The sequence below is a fragment of the Phyllobates terribilis genome, unplaced genomic scaffold (assembly GCF_046119375.1).
Source record: "Phyllobates terribilis strain yellow unplaced genomic scaffold, ASM4611937v1 Scaffold_4__5_contigs__length_816908805, whole genome shotgun sequence".
Classification (NCBI taxonomy): Eukaryota; Metazoa; Chordata; class Amphibia; order Anura; family Dendrobatidae; genus Phyllobates; species Phyllobates terribilis.
The window spans coordinates 718,424,038-718,443,135 of record NW_027362764.1 but is presented as its reverse complement, the minus strand read 5'-3'; the positions used below and the strand labels follow the sequence as shown (position 1 = coordinate 718,443,135).

Below are 19,098 nucleotides of genomic sequence, written 5' to 3'. Positions count from 1 at the left end.
ACAGTGTACTATCTGAGGAAGAATTTTTTCAGTTTTTTTTTCAGTTCTGCCAGTCACTTTGAATCCTCTTTCGTACAGAGGGACATGTTGTTCACTGCTGCGGCCAGTGATTGGCATCAGTGGTCACATGCTGGTCAGACCAAACAAGAAGCGGGGAGACCAGCGGGAAACAGACAGCATTGGAAGAGGATTGGAGGAAGTTCTGCAAGGGGAGCAGGAAATGTGTGACATTTATCACAGACCTGGCTCGTCACTATCCACAAGGAGAAACGTTACCTCTTAGATCCCAGTCTTATGCCTCTCACCTGGCCAAATTAGATCTCATACTTTGCACTGATGAGGGGCAACACACCGAAACACTGTGTCTACAAACTGAGTTTCTGGTTTGACTTTTATCCTAAGGCAAGGATCATTAAAGGATCGATTTTGACTTCTAGGCTTGCTACTTCCAATAAGTGGCGCTAGAGATCAAGTCTCTGGTTGGCTTACTTTTAGACTAATATTTTGCACCAAAATTTTGGAGCAATTTTTGCTTTATTTGTTGCAATTCAAAACACCTCTAAGTCGCAACCATTTTCTAAATCATTTGCATTCAAATATAAAGCAGGTTTAGCGTACCATGGAACTAGGGGGGGTAGGAAAGAAGACATTTTGCTATGGGATGGCATCCCATAGTAAGAATATTGGGTTACATTTTATAAGAGAGAATGTATGTTCACTATACTGAAGTACAACTAGGGTGATTTATTCATATTTTCTTAAAATTTAGACAGCTTAAAACTAGACCAGACAGGCAAAAGAAACATCATATTGATGACAGCAGTGCAGATATGAATGTCATACATTTGCATCATTTTGCTAGATGTGTTACAGGGGTTGTCAATCCGACTGGTGAAAGGATTTATTTATTATTTTACTTGCTTATATAGCACCATTAATTCCACTACGCTTTACAGACATTGTCATCACAGTCCCCATTGGGGCTCACAATCTACATTCCCTATCAGTATGTCTTTGGAGATTGAGAGGAAACCGGAGAACCCAGAGGAAACCCATGCAAACACGGGGAGAACATACAAACTCCTTGCAGATGTCCTTGGTGGGATTTGAACCCAGGACCCCAGCGCTGTAAAGCAACAGTACTAAACACTGAGCCACCATACTGCCCAAATTTACTGATAATATCCACTGTTTCGACAGGCACGGGCTTTATCAATGATATCTACACTGGTAAAGTCAGCATGTAGAATACCAGTCAGTACTTGGATTCTGCAAACTGTGTTTGCGTTGTGGTCCAGGAGCTTGAAACTAACCTTCTGGAAATAAGGTAGGGTTCACACGAGCATACTTCATGGTCCGTATGGGGACCAAAATGCCCAGAGTGAGCGCGGGTCACCAGGCCTCAACTTACAGAATTATATGTGTCTGTGAGGCTTTAAGTTTGGGTAAGGGGAATACAGGCGGTAAAATACACTTGTGTGAACCCGGCCTAATACTGAGCACTTTGGATCACATTGCTTACTCACGTCTCTGTGCTTATTACATAATGTGGGATTGTTGCTGTGGAATTGAGGTGTGAAGATTAAAGGGGTTTACCCTTTTAGAAAAATCCAGGTCCCCGGGCACAGCCTTCTATAAAAACAAAAAAAACTGCTATATTCACCGTCCCCGGGTCCACTGCTGAGTCTCCACTGCTTGCTCCAGATATCAGATATTATTTGCGGCACCAACATCACCGCGACAGTGCAGCACTCCATCAGTGAGTTCATCGGCTCCGAGGGGTAGTAACACCTGTACGGGCAGAGCCGCTGAGCTCAGTGATCGGCTGCCACACTGTGACATCGGAGCTGCTGCCAATATCGGACACCATGGAGTGGTGGATACTCACTGATGGACCTGGGGAGGGTGAGTAAAGTACAGTTTGTTATATAACAACCCCAGCAAAGAAGAATCAAAATTAGGAGATGAGCCTGCGGGACAACGAAACAGAATTAATTTTTAAGTCTTTACTGATTCTGTTTTAGCTGTAAGACACTTAGAAAAACTGAACTGGGCCTAAATTTGTCCTTGACTTGATACAATCTATAATGATGTCTCAATTCCAAGACAAATGCTTTCTTCTGGGAATCACGCTGCTAGTAAACAACATGGAGGCATCTAAATGGCAGCTTCTCCCTGAACATCAAGAACACTTCACCTCCAATCTAACATGAAAAACACTTCAGGTTTATTAAAAAGTGTTTATCTCTCATTTAGATCTGCTCGGCAACGAGTGTCCCTCAGGACCATGAAGTGATTACTACGGGAGAGTAGGAGAAGGAGTAATATGCTGCAGCTGCTACTTTAGGATGTCTGGTCTTTAACCCCTTCACGACCTTGGAATTTTCCGTTTTTCAGTTTTTGTTTTTTGCTCCCCTTCTCCCCAGAACCATAACCTTCTTATTTTTCCGTCAATATGGCAATGTGAGGGCTTGTTTTTTGAGGAACGAGTTATACTTTTGAACGACACCATTGATTTTACCATATAGTGCATTGCAAAACGGGAAAAAAATTCCAAGTGAGGTGAAATTGCAAAAAAAAGTGCAATTCCACACATTTTTATTTTTTTACCGTGTTTTTCTTGCTGTGTCTTTATTTGACAAATTTTACTATGGGGTTAGTAACGGGGGTGTCTTATAGATACCTCTCCATTACTAACCTGGGCTTCATGTCAACTGCCAATAGAAGGCTGACATGAACCCCAACCCTATTGCCCCACTGCCACCACATCAGGGTTGTGGGAAGAGCGAGTCTAAGCGCTTATTGATGCGCCATTTCTGGGGCCACTGAGGGCTGATATTATTAGTCTCAGAGGGGGCCAGGATCCATGGCCCCTTCCCAGGCTATTAATATCAGTTCACAGCTGTCTGTTTAGCCTTTGCTGGTTAGATTTTTGTGACGATACATTCACTCTAAGGCCATGTTCACACGTTCAGTATTTTTGGTGAAAAATTCAGAAGTGGTGCACGTGTTTCTTCCTCTTAGGCTATGTTCACACATTGTTGTATTTTTCAGCGTTTTCCACTGCAGATTTTTATGCACATTTTCAGCTGCGTTTTGCAGTACCAGCAAAGTCTATGAGAAACCAGAATTCTCTGTTCACACATCATGTTTTTTTGCTGCTGCGTATCTTGTGCTTTGCTTGGGTTTTTGGAAAATAGAGCATGTCACTTCTTTCAGCGTTTTTTCAGCATTTTTTCACCCATACGAAGTAATGGGTGGTGAAAAAAATGCTGAAAAACGCATCAAAAAACGCAGCAACCTTTTTTCAGCGTTTTTGATGGCAGAATAGAATGGGGTTCTTTTTTTTTCACAGAACTTTATGTACATGCATAAATAGAGACAGAAGGACAGTGAAAAAAAACGCTAAAAAAACGCATGCGTTTTTGAAGCAGCTGATTTCCTGGCAGCGATAAGTTTTGCTGCAGATTTGTGACGCAAAAAAACCCCAACATGTGTGAACGTAGCCTAATTGTTCCATTCCTGATTTTGGCTTACAAATACTAAGGTAATATACTGACCAAATACAGAATGTGTGAACGTGGCCCAATTTTTTCTGCAGTCTGCTAAGTACTGTGATACATAGAGGCTGTAAAAGCCAAACGATCCAACAATTTAATGCTTTTTAGCTAAAAATACATGCATTTATGGACAGAAGATTCCTCTAAAAGCGTCCATATCCTTTAAGAAAAAAACAAAAAAATCATACTTATAGGTATAGATGGTACGAAATGATTCGCAGGACCCCGTCCAGCCGCCATGTCTGTAATTTGAAGCCCAGCAAACCACCACTTACCCACCAACATCTGCAACTCTTCTTGGGATTACCCTGCCTTGCATGACGTCAAATGTGTGTGACACCGCAGAGATGACATCACGCCAGGCTGGCTAATCAAGAGAGCAGTCGGGGATGGTGTCAGGTAAGAGGCAGGTCACAGGGATACCATCCGGTGGCCACAGATTGCCGCTGGACCGCGTCCTGCAAACCAATTCACACCATCTCAACTAATAAGTATGAGGTGAGTGTGTTTTTTTCTTATAGGATACGGACACTTTTAGGGGAATCTTTCTTACATAAATGTATGTATTTTTAGCTAAGAAGCATTACAATGTCGGACCTAGGCATTTCTGCCTAGCGGTACAGAATCATGTAGGGTCATAGCATAGTGCAAACCCCAAAAACATGGTCCACTTTGGAGCGGCTGATGACGGAGAAATTGAATTCTACTCTTTACATGTAATTCCATTCTACAGTATTCACATTTCTGTATTTAATGTTCAGAAATCTAAATGCCATGACAGGTCCACATGTAGAGTTCTCCTTCAAGCAATGCTTTGATCAGCGCCACCCACACAACGTATGTTGAGAGAAAGTTAATTGTTAAGGACATGTTTGCAATCATCTGGATCTGAACGTCGGGTGAGAAAACATTCTTAGAACATTCTGCAGTTCTGCGCCAATGTATCAGTTCAGTATGGTCATGTTTTTACAGTAATAATGACCATATGGCTGTGCGGATTTCATGATGTGCAAACGGATCATGCCTACTTTATACAATGCACGGATATCTAAAGAGATATTAATCATAAAAAGGTTAGAAAATCTTATTACATCTATATTGTCACCTTCACCTCTAGAGATAGTCTATGAGCCTAAGATAATATAATCTTGCCTCTTCTACATCAGTGCTGCTCCACCTGTGTAGCCAATCTGTCCACAGAAAATCTTGGAAAAGGGTCCGATTTTGATCCGAGGGTCAGATGAAATACAGCAATGCAAATCTATGGGTCCGTGAAAAAAATTGGACTGCACTCAGATGCCATCCGGGTGTGGTCCGATTTTCAAAGACTTTCATAGAGAAGGTGGAGAAAAAAATTTTTTTCTTTGCACGTTCGAGAAAAACTTTTGACACACTGATCAAAATAATTGGTCCGTTTTTCTTGTACTTTAGAAAAACGGAGGCTTAATGAGGCCTTATTCCTATTTTTTCCTGCAGCTCTCAGTAACATTACAACTAAAGGGAATCTATCAGTGGGTTATTGCTATGTAATCGGAGAGCAGCATCATGTAGGGGTAGAAACCCTGATTCCAACTATGTGTTTCTTGCTAGGCTAGTTTTTCCTGTTTCAATAAAATCAGTGTTTTATCATTAGGGGACTAAGTGTCTTCCCTCCGCAAAAATTTTACAACATTTTGGTGGAACACATGAACAGGAATTCCTTTCATTTGGGTCATAGACTCCACAGGGCAACTTTGAAACAAGTCAGTCCCAGTAGGCAGAATATGCAGGTGGCGGAGCAAACTCTCCCAAATGTTTCCATGGTCCTTCTGTCCCCATTCCATCCCACTCCATAGGAGAAATCTTCCTGAAGGGCCGCTTTCACAGTTATGTGGTTGGGTAGGATTCAGCAGGCACACCATGCACACTACAGTTTTGCTAACTCTTCTGGGAATCCGAGGAGTCCCACCTTTTTATGGATGCCTCTTGCATGTCTCAGAAGAGTTGGCGAGTATGATCTAAATACCCTGGCTAAGGCAATGTGACTCCTTTGTGTCCTTCCTTGCTCCCTTCCTGCTAACCCTCCTCCTAATTAAGTCCTTGGTCTCTAGCTCTTAGGGCTCGTGCACATAACTGATTTTCTTGTACGATTGCTTGCCGTGATGTAGGACAGGCCACATGTCTGATTTTTCTGCAGAAAAAATGTCCAAGTGGTCTGTGTAAAAAATTGGAGACATATCCGATTTTGATCTGAGTGTCGGACCAAAGTCATCAATGCAAGTCTGTAAAAATATCGTACTGCACTCGGATGACATCCAAGCGTGGTACAATTTTCATGGACTGATAGAATGGAGAGGGTTGAGAAACCTTTTTTTTTTCTCTTCACGTCTGAGAAAAATGGATTCCACTCTGATTAAGCTCTGATCCTAGTCTGATCGGAATAATCGGACCATTTTTCTCAGATGTGGAGACATCAGTGGGGTGAACCTACCATAAACAACACAGTGGATATCTTCATTCCCAAGGTCATCTCCTCCTCACTCATCTTATATTCCCAAAGAAGCTCTTCCTCCAAAATAGCAAAATCTGCTCATTTTTTTGTATACCTTTCTTTTTTAGGAAAACTGAATAAAACCCAATATGGCCACCACTACAACAACAGAAGGGGACGTGAGCCAGCTTTTTCAAACATCTGATGGTTGTCTTTCACGGGTGTGTCAGATGTGACAGACAGTCGTCTTGCAGTTGGTTTCAGAAGATCTCTTCGTTTGGCATTACAGACACCTTCTTAGATCTGTCTCACTCTAGGACCCAGTGGCTACCTCCGGCTAATTGACACCTAGGCCTGGGTGTTTAAATACTTCCTGTTTGCTATAGGGAGGTGCCGGTGATATTCACATGACCCCTTGTGAAGGCTTGGAGCTGTAGCAGTCTAGATACTTCCTCTCTGGAGCTAAGAGGTCGTGTGTGTAATCTCTTTGAAGTCGGCTCAAGCTAAGTTACTTCCCCCGTGTCTGTCTCCCCTTGCTGTCTTTAGTTGCTAGTGGGGACTGACTAGCGCTCACCCCCCCTTCCCTAGCCCGGGCCTAGCTCTAGGGAGATACAGGGTTTTAGGTTCCTGATCGGTGATTGGTGAGAAACCAATATAGGGATGGTAGGGAAGACAGGGTGATATCCGATCAGCTTAGGAGGTCTCCACTCCCCCTTTCCCTAGTGTCTGGGCTCCCTACCCCTCATCCTTTCGTGTTGCACTTCGTCTCTCCTACACTGTGCATGACATTGTTTGCCTAGTCACAGATGTAACATGAAGCTTTGGGGTTGCAATGAAGAATCTATAATACCACCCTCCACCCCTCCCCACAATATACCATTTATAATACTGGTCTTTTTAGACCCCCTCATGTACCAAGACCAGGTGGCAACTAATAAAGTTACTCGCCACTCACCGAGGTGCTAGTGATAACCATTCTCTATAATGGTGCATCAAGGCAGACAATAGATGACTGGTTGACATTGGGATGAAGGCTTCTGAGGACACGGCGCTATGAATTAGTTTCTCATTTCATGGCATCAGAATAACGGGGGGCTGTTCTAGAACGAAGGTAATTGCATTAATAAACTGAACTAATAATGTGATTTTTAATAAGATTTTAATTGAACTAGTCGGGCGTAGAGTAAGGATCACGTATAGGGCTTCTGTACTCTGGCACGAGCTAGCCGCATATTTTTCTTTGTGTTCTTCAGTCATTTAAGTAATGTAATAATAATTTTATTTCCAGTAATTAATCCAAAACGTCTATTACAATAATGGCAGAGCAAAATGTATTGCATCAGTGCTTGAAGCTCGGCCACAAAGCCGAGGGATGGAGCAGATATCACTAGGAGCGGACGCGGCTCTTACCGAGTGTCAGGCTCGGGGAGCCGTGCTCGCGGCGTGGCTAATGGCTGTTAAGCGCAGGATGTGCTGAGTCCGTTCCTGCGTCTGGATGTACATCCTGCTAAGTACTACAGGGAGGGCAGCCATGATTGACTGCCTTACCCCTGGATATTTAACCCCCTAATGTCCAGCATTTATCATCGTGTCGTTTTCACGTCCCAAAATTCTGTGCTAACTAATTTCCTAACAGTTCTTCACTGAGACATGAGTTCCATTTTTTTCTGATACCTAGCACCAAATCCACTGCATAGGCTTAAATATAAAGGGAATTTTTCAGCTGGTACCAAGTTAGGCTTTTTATCTGGTTAAAGAAAACCCCTATCCGCAAGCACTGCTAGTTTTAAAAGAAAAAATAATAATATAAACCTTTACACACCCTTCCCAGGCCCAGTTAAATCTGCGCCTTTTCTCCCGCTGAGCTCAGCAGCTCTGAATGCTTGGAGCCGTCTACTGAGCTCACTGATTGGCTGCAGCGCTGTCAACATAATATCAGCGCTGCAAACAATAAGAGTCTCCGGGAGCAGCGGTGGAGACTCAGTAATAGACCAAGGGAGGGTGAGTAAAACGCAATTGTTTTCTTTTTAATTAAACTGTACCAGAAAATATCCATAATAACATGGTTGTACGTATGCTGGGACTTATGCAGAAAATGTATTATGTATCATAATTGTCCTAAATGAGTCATCTGGGCGGAGCCCTTCTTCTCCATGCAGTCCCTGCTGATTGTGCAGTAAGTTGGGTGATTGGCTTCATCAGAGCACTGTGCAGGTGGCGGAAGGAGAGAGCTAGAGCGCAAGTACAGCCAGGTCACTGCGCACACCCCAGAAGCGGGAACAAGACGACTAAAGAGATGAACGGCTCCACCCAGATGACTAAATCAGGATAGTTATAATATAGACTGCACCCAATTAAAAGTTAATTTTGTGGAATAATCATTGTCAGCAAGCATAAGTAAATTCGTGCCATAATAAGCTATTAATTTTCCCCATAATTGTGGTTTATAGTCCAAAATACAGGAAAATCCAACATGTTGTCTTCCCTTAGGAGGAGCTAATGGGTTTACTGCAAGCAGTTATATTAATAAGTTCAGTGTATACAAGTACACAATAGGCTCCCCCTAGTGGTGGCTGCAGGCATCCAGAATGTTCTCTTCTAAATCTGTGTCTTTGAAGGGAATTTGGAGCTCTAAGTAAAAAAAAAAAAAAGTTCTAAGTCCAGAACTGAGGGGAAGGAAAAATAATCAATCTTCTTCCCAAAACTGTCTTTGTCCCTAAGGGCTCATTCAGATGTCAGTAATTTTTTTCAGACGCAAAAGCTGTCCAAGTTTCAACAGTGATTTTTTTTTTTTTTATCAAAGTTTCATCAGAGTTTGGTCAGGGTCAGTTTTGATCATCAGAGTTCGGTCAGAGTTTCTTTAGTTTTTCTCGGATGAAAACAAGAATGATGATGGTTCCTCCAGCTTTTCATATCAGTCTGTGAAAAACGGACAGCACACGGATGGCATCAGAGTGCTGTCAGATTTATTCCTGGCTCTATAGACTTGCATTGGCAATTTTGATCTGAGAATCGGATCAAGATCAGACTTCATCTCCGTGACCACTAAGTCAGCAAAAATACAGGGACATGTAAACAGCGCCATAGACTATAATAGGCTTGAGTCCTATACTGGAAAATGGATGAATTAGGGCTGTGTGCTTATATTTATTAGGCAGGTACAACTAGCTTTGATCTGGAGGCAAAAAAGTCTGAAAATCAGTATAGAACAAAGCACCTGGGACACAGTATGATGGACATGACATTAAGAGCAGGCGCAGACGAACCTACGTTCTCTACCCGACAAAAACGCTCCGATTATGCTAATCAGACTCTGATCACAATTTGATTCTCTCGGATGTGAAGAATTAAAAAAAAAGGTTTCTCCATCTTCTCCATTCAGTCTGTCAGTGAAAATCTTACTGCAGTCTGATGGCATCCAAGTGCAGTCTGATGTTTTCCATGGACCCATAAACATGAATGGTTGAGTGCCATCTAATTATCGGAGGCAAATCATGCATGCTGCTTTTTTTTTTTCCTCGGACTACTTCATCAGTGGCCGCTGATGGGCTTCACCACTCACATGTTATGACAAATGAATGCCAACAAACACAGTACCACACATTAAGGAGGTGAGTATGTGGTGTTTTTATTTTACATTGGAGATTACAACATTTACAAAGAGGTTTGTCCTAGTAGTGGACAACCCCTTTAAGAAAGGTCCATGTGAACCAAACATTCGATCGTTAAATATCTGGATCTTATGTGCACTTTCGATGAAATACATGAGATATCTAATACATGTGTCCTCATAGTATCAATTTACTGAGTGACAAGGTTTTCTTACATTTAGGCCAAGTTCACACGGCGACTCGGACCACAACAGCCTTTGTGCGACTGACGTTCATTTGGTGTTGCTGCTACATCACAGTGCTATAGAAGTGAATAGGGTAATATGGCAACATCTACCCCGTCACAACAGACATCAGACTCGGTTGGATGTATTGTAACTTGCTTGTTGAGGTAGTGTAGGTGGTGTGCCAGAAGGGAGAATGGTTATCAACTTCTACACAAATTTATTAAAGTGTAATTATCATTCCTAAACAGCTTTCTTATATTTTTATGGATCCAGCGCTGCAAGGTTTGCACTATGAACTCTCCTGAAGGAGAAGCCAGGACCCACCAAAGGATTCTCCAGTTCTCTGGTGGGCCAGTCCAACCCTGGCTATATAGACCCTATAGTAGATAAAACATGCTTTGAAAGGATAGGTAGACTTTAATTCCTATATTAGAAAACGCTAATCTGCACCTGCTCAAGCTGTAAATGGCATTTTCTGACCTTAGACCAGTCTAAAAATGCACCATTTCTATTAAATGGTTAGCGTCTTAATAAATTTGGGGCATTTTATTTCAATGATCTTTTTTAGACCAGTATGTAAAACACCAGTCCTAATAAATCTGCCCCAGTGTAAGGCCAGGGTTATATTGCATTTAGGCCACATGTCAGTGGCTCCATTAGGGCTTCCATCTCAATCAATGTAGAAAGGGATTTGGGCGAAACCCCTGATGTGGCCATTTACTTGAATGAGGAAGATGGACTGACCGTTTTGGCAGTGTCCGTTTTTTTTAGATCGCAGACGACCCCTCTTTTGTGTCTGCTTCAGAAAGGTGGACACTGTCAAAACGGCGACCAGACCGAGCAAAAATTTGACTCCAAATGCCTGATTAAAGTGTGTGGCTCCATCAGGGGTTCTGCCCAAATCCTTTTTTTCAGGGCTTCATACAAAACACCGAATGCAGCTACTAACATGTGGCCAAAACGCAATGTGAACATAGCCTAAGAGAGTGTGTGGCCCCCCAGGGGTCCGGTTGCCACAGTGGCATTGCCTCCCTCACCAGAGGTGATGCCATGCCTGGAAGCAAGCAGGGGTCCCCTAGTCAGGTATACTAAGCATGCAACACTTTCCTGGCTCCAGACCAGCAAGGGGAGCCCCTCCCCTTGGCAACTGGGATCTGGAGGCGGGGTTAGTTAGTCTTAGTGTGAGGAGTTGAAGTGAGGACGTCGAGGAGAGAGGAGCTGGGGACTGGAGCTGCGCGGCAGCTCACCCCAGAAAGAACAAACACAGAAGAACCGGACACGGGAGTCCGAGGCTTTGGGGCACTGAGGGCCCAGCCGCAGAAACCGGAGGGCTAGAGACTGCAGGTCTCCTGGCTCCAGCAGACGCCCGGAGGCTCAGCAGCACCGCAGAGTCCAGCACCGCCACGTGGGAGCGACACTCCAGCAAGGCCCGAGCTGCCTGCCATACGGGTGAGCACAGACACGCCGCACTCAGGGACGAGGGCCACCGCACAGCTACAAGCAGCAGGGCCAAAGAGTTTAGTGGAAAGGGAAGGCCTCCAACTTCACCTGGCAAGGAGGATTCTTTACTTGCTTCCAGGCTGCCCGGACTTCCACTTCTAGCCAGTACCCTAGTCCCGGCTTGTCTAATCACCACCAGTAAAGACCCTGGGACTGCACTTCCTTGTCTCTGTGTTTCTTGCTGCGCCATCAACCCCTGCACTACAACGCCCAGCACAACCTACAACATCGACACTGCCCTGGAGCTAGCTCTTCCTATGGAGAGCCACACCATCCCTGCTGCAGTAACATCAGCTTCAGAGGACTGCTCCACAGCGGCGGCTCCCCTTAGCCGCATTCCACAGGTGGCATCACAAACTCTATAAAAACACTATAAATCCCCTATCCATAACCCCCTTTTATTGACCGCTCTGGGTCACGGACCGGGTCACCGCCACTGTGACATCCCCCAGCATTCACCGGCCCGGCACCGGGTACCCCATGGCCCAGGGGGCGCGTCACGTGTATGGCTGTATACAAGTAAGGCCCCCTTCACATGTTTGTATAATACCAGTACCGGAAGAAAACGATGCCCGTCTCATCAGTGTTTTGGATCAGGATGCCATCTGTACGACTTAAGGAAAATCAATTCCAAAACTTCTCCTGTACTTTGCAATGTTAAACACGTACAGCACACAGACGGCACATGGATGACACATGGATGCCATCTGTGTGCCGTAAGTGTCTTACACAGACCCATAGATCCATTGGATCCCAGAGAATAGAGCGATTTAGGCTCCATGGACGACATTAGACATAGTAGCTGCATAGGACTCTTAGAAAATGTAGAGTAGGCATCTGAAGCATCACAAGATTGTGGTTCTTGCACAGATTGATGATCATTATGGGGAATGTAGTTCAGGAATTGCAGTCTGTGTACCACAGAAGCTGACAGATCATTATGAGATGTAACTATACCAGATGCCAGTTAACCATTAGAGGTATTTGGGCATCATAGAAGACACAGTTCTGTACGTTTCACCGTGCTTCATCTTGAGAAATGTCAGTTCGTAATGTAATGTCCTGAATCTATGAGCATCAGGACGAGTACAAACTGTGGCCACAAAAGTAAATGGAATATTTATGGGCTGCGGAATATGAAGAAAAATTAAACAAGATGAAAGGCTCTTATTACAGAAATGAGAATAAATGAAGCGTCTACTTCTAGCACAAAGAAGTAGATGATGAGACGTCTAGTCCAGTCCGTCCGTCCATGGGACACATTACATCCCATCTTCACGAGTACTACTATAATCTGAAGCCCACATGTGCCAGCTGTGCCAGATCTGCCAGGACCGTCCCGAGATTTCAGAAAGAGTCCCAGCAAATACTAGGGATGTCCCAGGTCAAATGGGGCAGAGTTTAGCCTGCCCACAAATGGTTGTTCCTTAGAGGGACCCAGGGCAGGGCTAAAACATACCTAAATTGCCAAAAACAGAGTCGGTAACTATGTAAAAAAACTATATAAAATTTTCAGACAGTTCTTTAAACAAAAGACCTCTGAAGGAGGGAGTAATATAGACAGATCTAAAGGTGCCTTTGTACCGACAAAATATCTTACAAGCCATAAAATTCCACACGTTAAATCCAAAAAGTGCATGCTGTCTCGAGGGGAGTCTCGTTTGCTAATCAAAAATGCAGGGGGCACATTTGAATCCATAAAAGTGGCCATAACTAGGGATGAGCGGACCCGTGGAAGTTTGGGTCCTGGTACCCGACCCAAACTTTATTCCAAAGTTCGGTTCGGGTACCAGAACTGTACCCAAACTTGAACCAGAACCCGAACCCCATTGGAAACAATGAGGACCCTCTCTGTCACTATCTCCCTCTCTCTCTCTCGCTCTCCTCTCTTCCAGGGGAAGTCCATGTTTGACATTTAGCACTGGACATTAACTGTCCAATATGAACCCCGAACTTTTAAGTTTGGGTTCGCTTATCTCAAGCCATAACCTAAAACAGACGAAAGTTCATTAGTCCAACGGCTATTCTTTCCAACATCCCCCCATAGCATGAATGCTCAGCTTGGCCGAGCGTGCATGTATTCTCTATAAAGACAGGGGAAGAAGACTGTGCCCAACACCTCTGGTGGAAACTTATGTCTCCCGAGGGATAAAAAAAAAAATAAAAAAAACAACTTTTTTTTTTTTATTTCTCTACATATCAGAAAATCGGATGACACTCGGACCACACTCTGATCAAACTTTGAATAATTTTCTTGTACGTGTCTGAATGAGTCCTAAAAGTGTCAATCTGTTCCAAAGACCCAATTTAATGATGTGAAGGGGTACAAGGAGCAATAATATTTGGAAGCCTCCTTTTTCTTAGCACTGCCCCAGTTACGCTTTTGTGAGTCCCCCCTATTATCTCCCAATATGTGCGCTGCGCTGCCTATTTAGAGGACAGGAAGAGAGTCTCATACTGCAGACTGGGCTAGTCTGAGAAGCAGGATGGCCATGTTGGGGAAAAAGACGAGGAGGACCCTAAACCAGTAAATGTTGGCAAAGCAAAAGGAGGGCACTTGGTACTATTGCTCCTTATATGCAATTATGTTAAATTGTGTCGCTTGTTTAAAGCATCTTATAGGTGTTTTAGGCTAAAGGGGGCAGTCGGGTATAAGATGTCCTTCAAATTGCCTATAGTTGTTTGAGCCGGGGTAGAATTTACCTAAGACATTGCCTATAGGTGGTCCTGAAGGGGAAACATAACCATGACTGAACCGAACAATTCACTTATAAATTATGGGTACTTATGCTATCAATCTAAATTCATATTCTGCCTGAGTTTATTGAGGGACAGAAAATAATTCTAAAGTTTTCTGTAAGTTTTGCAGTTGACTATTTACTTTTGTTGTGTTGTCCCCAAAAAAATACATACAAATCCAATCAAAGAAAATAATTTGCCGTCATTTCTATTGGCACTCCTATTGTTTTTTCACCATTTTAAAGCATACCACGTTTTAGCAGAAATTGTGAAAATTTGTGTAAAAATTCTGACACTAATAATTTGGTAATAAATCCCTTTCTGGTTATTTTATATTGATTTATTGATTGTCTTTACATTTACAAATTCTGAAAATGATTTATTAAAGGGGTTGTCCATTTTCACCTATGTTTAGCTCACAAATTAGTCATGTATAAAATAACAAACTGAAGCTTTACTTACCCTACCGGGGTCGCCCTGGATTTTGTTGATCAGCTGCAGTGGTGACATCACGTCTAGGATGCTGCAGCCAATCTCTGAGATCAGCACAGGCTGCTGAGCTCAGTGATTGGCTTTACAGCTGTTGAAGTGATGTCACCACTGCAGCCAATCAATAAAGAATGGGAAACACCAGGCTGGACCTGGAAAGGGTATATAAAGCTCAAATTGTTATATTACATATCACTGCGTCTGCGGGAAAAAATAGGTAAAGTGGGACAACCACTTGAGCTATGTATGCAGATATCATATGACATATAGAAACAATATGGACCGCATCCCAGTTTCCTGACACCATCCAATGTCACAGTCTTTCCTTAGTATTAAAATCCTGAAATTAGGACACATTTTTATCTCCATGAATGTAACAAGAGCGCAGCTCATGAAATAATGAGGCTTCGCTTGTGCCATTTATAATCATCTCCTTAGACTAAGACCATCCAGTTTGATTATGCAACAAACCCCCAATTCCCAGCTCTGTTAATGTGTGTGGGACCGGGGGCCGACGCTAAAGTAACTCTTTAACCTTTCAATGTTTCATGGCTTTTATTGGTGCTGCAGACTATGCAAAAATATAAAATCCAATATGATTTCTCGGTTTTTCTCAGCAAATGAGAGCTATGGGTATAAAACATCTGTTTGAATTTGTGTCCGATTGTTTGGAAAATTTAGGTCAAGGTAACCCTGGTGTGCAACCTGTGGCCAGGACAACTAGTCTATTCATTTAACTTCATCATAGAACTAATAGGAACCTATTGCAAAGTCAACAATGGTTCCCCACCAATTGGTCTGTGGGAGTATGTCCAGTATGTTAATGTTTGACCCATTAAAAACCAAGCTAATCTGCACATTTAATGTCTGTAAGACTACCTTTACCACCTGGATCTCTGCAGCACCGTCCAAGAGCTCCCTCTAACAGTCCTGCACATGAGTGGCCCCACCAACCTCTGGTCATTCACTATGGATTTAGAAACATGCATGTAGCTGTAAACTGGCCAGGACTCTATATCTTGTCTGCGAGTAACTAAAGGAAATTGGGTCCCAGTGAGAACTTTGCAACATTGCCTACATCTACCACGTTTTACAATAGCATTTATGTCCTATTAGAGGCAAAAAAGGCAATTGGGACCCCTCTGGCACTAGGGCATGGGTGTGACTGCATCCGCAACTGGGATATGTGGCACCTCTAAGCCTAGATTTTGAGGTTATTTAGATACAAATTACATTATAAAAATCTAGTTTTGTGGTCCTTCACATCTACAAAACTCCAAGCTCAATCATCTTGGGACACGTCTACAAAACTCCAAGCTCAATCATCTTGGGACACGTCTACAAAGCTCCGAGCTCAATCATCTTGGGACACGTCTACAAAACTCCAAGCTCAATCATCTTGGGAAATGTCTACAAAGCTCCAAGCTCAATCATTTTGGGACACGTCTACAAAGCTCCAAGCTCAATCATCTTGGGACACGTCTACAAAGCTCTAAGCTCAATCATCTTGGGACACATCTACAAAACTCCAAGCTCAATCATCTTGGGACACGTCTACAAAGCTCCGAGCTCAATCATCTTGGGACACGTCTACAAAGCTCCAAGCTCAATCATCTTGGGAAACATCTACAAAACTCCAAGCTCAATCATCTTGGGACACGTCTACAAAGCTCCGAGCTCAATCATCTTGGGACACGTCTACAAAGCTCCGAGCTCAATCATCTTGGGACACGTCTACAAAACTCCAAGCTCAATCATCTTGGGACACGTCTACAAAGCTCCGAGCTCAATCATCTTGGGAAAAGTCTACAAAGCTCCAAGCTCAATCATTTTGCGACACGTCTACAAAGCTCCAAGCTCAATCATCTTGGGACACATCAACAAAGCTCCAAGCTCAATCATGTTGGGAAGCGTTTTTGGCACTTTATCACCCGCTTAGTTGTTGCATTTGTTTGTTTCGCCTCCCCTTTATAACGGACGTGTTATTCAGGATCGGGTGAGGTTGGAGGGGGGTGAAGGCACATTATGTCACTGCTTAATTATATAAGTGTCTGACAGAATCCCTTCTGCATAAGTGTTAATGATCGCTGTCATGTAGATCTAATTATTATTATTGCTTTGTAGGGAGAATTGTATCCTGCGTACAGGCACATAGAGAAAGAACATTTAATTGGGCTTTCAAATGAAAAATATCATATTTTACAAGATAATATCACCCACAGAGAACGGGTCGGGGAGCATGTCTATGGATCACAAGTGCTTCACCCACAGAGAACGCGTTGGGAGCATGTCTATGGATCACAAGTGCTTTACCCACAGAGATCGCGTCTGTAGCATGTCTATGGATTACAATTGCTTTACCCACAGAGAACGTGTCGGGAGCATGTCTATGGATCACAACTGCTTCACCCACCGAGAACGCGTCGGGAGCATGTCTATGGATCACAAGTGCTTTACTCACAGAGAACGCATCGGGAGCATGTCTATGGATCACAAGTGCTTCACTCACAGAGAACGCGTCGGGAGCATGTCTATGGATCACAAGTGCTTTACTCACAGAGAACGCGTCGGGAGCATGTCTATGGATCACAAGTGCTTTACTCACAGAGAACGCGTCGGGAGCATGTCTATGGATCACAAGTGCTTTACTCACAGAGAACGCGTTGGAAGCATGTCTATGGATTACAAGTGCTTCACCCACCGAGAACGCGTCGGGAGCATGTCTATGGATCACAAGTGCTTTACTCACAGAGAACGCGTCGGGAGCATGTCTATGGATCACAAGTGCTTTACTCACAGAGAACACGTCGGGAGCATGTCTATGGATCACAAGTGCTTTACTCACAGAGAACGCGTTGGGAGCATGTCTATGGATCACAAGTGCTTCACCCACAGAGAACACGTCGGGAGCATATCTATGGATCACAAGTGCTTTAAGAGACACAACATGACCCTAGAGAAAACCTTAATTAAGAGGAGGGGATGTTGGCTTTTCAATATATTCTATGGGAGTTATGGGAGCGTTCAGGCAAACCTTGCGCAGTCAACTCTCACCGGCATTGTTACAAGGTTTAGACCAAAACAGAGTCTAATCCTTGTTCTCTCATTAGGCAGCCGATTACTGTGACTCGTGCTGCCTAAGTTGGAAGAGCCACTGAGCCCAGTGATTGGCAGCAGCGGTCACATGACGTCACCACTGCAGACTGTAAACAATGACCGGGAGCAGCGGTGGAGAGCCATTGCTACATCAGAGAAAGGTGATCTTGTTTTTTTATTTGCAACTTTTGGAAACATATCTGCTAGACAAAAAACCCATTTAACTGTAATTGGTGATCACTAATCAGTAGGAAAAAAAACATAGAATAAGATTAATTCTGAATGAGCCGTAACAGCATTGTAAATGCCTCCTGAAAATGGCTGTCTGGTGTACATCCTACATCCATTAGTCAGACTGGAAAACATCTCCAAAGAGTATCTATTGTCCTGGAGGACCTAGCACATTTGTGGCGTCAATGGTAACTGTGTAATGCTTCCCTTTCCTGTAGTGGCGCTGCAGGGAAATAAACACATGATGCAAGCTCCTCCACAGAATAGAGCTGACTCCCGCTTATTGTCAAAAATGATAAAAAGCAAACAATCAACAAATTGCATAACAATCAACATAAGCCACGTGGTCTTCAACGTTAACAGCACTACTATATGTGTTTAAAGGGAACTTGTTATCAGGTTTTCATACCCCAAACTAATGGCATGTATGTAAAGACGTTTTAATGCTGATTCAACTCTTACCTTTCTTCTAGAAATTCACCTTCCTGTTTGAGAGAAATCCGTAGCTGAATTGATGAGTCGCAAGTGCAGTGGGAGAGCGCTGCACTTACAATTGCTGCTTCTCTCTTTTTCCCCGCCCACTGTTTGCCTCCTGTCTCTGACTGACAGGTCACTCATATTTCAGTGAGCTATTAGTTAAACACAGGAGGCAAGCAGCGGGCAGGGAGAGAAGCAGGAGCTGCAAGTGCAGCGCTCGCCCACTGCACTTGTTACTCATTAGCATACAATTTCAACTATGGATTTCTCTCAAACAGCAAAGCGGATTTCTAGAAGAAAGGTAAGGATTTAGTCAGAATTAAAGCGCCTTTACATACATGCCATTAGTTTGGGGTATAAAATACTGATAACAGGTTCCATTTAAATTCAATCAAAGCATCACTTTACATAATTAATTAAAATGATCGCTTAAAATGTAATTTCTCCCCTCAAGTTTACCATCAACAGAGGAATAACACTTTAACTATCAAGAAATATAAAGCAGTATACAATGAAACATTTCAGATAATACCCTAAATTGCATTGAAAAGTGGTCTTCCATAGGGGGTGGTCTTCTTATGGATGGCCAGTAGTATGTATATTATATGGTGGAACTGAAAATCTGGTCTGGCTAAGGAGTGGTCTTCTCAGAGGTGGTCATTTCACTGTAGAAACTCTTATTTAGGTTCAATGGCTTT

General features: G+C 43.3%; 1 protein-coding gene across 49 annotated transcripts in view; it reads right to left on the bottom strand.

Moving 5' to 3' along the window:
- Positions 1-19,098, bottom strand: part of RIMS2 (regulating synaptic membrane exocytosis 2) — a 659,880-nt gene that overhangs the window by 49,090 nt on the left and 591,692 nt on the right. The window lies entirely within an intron of this gene.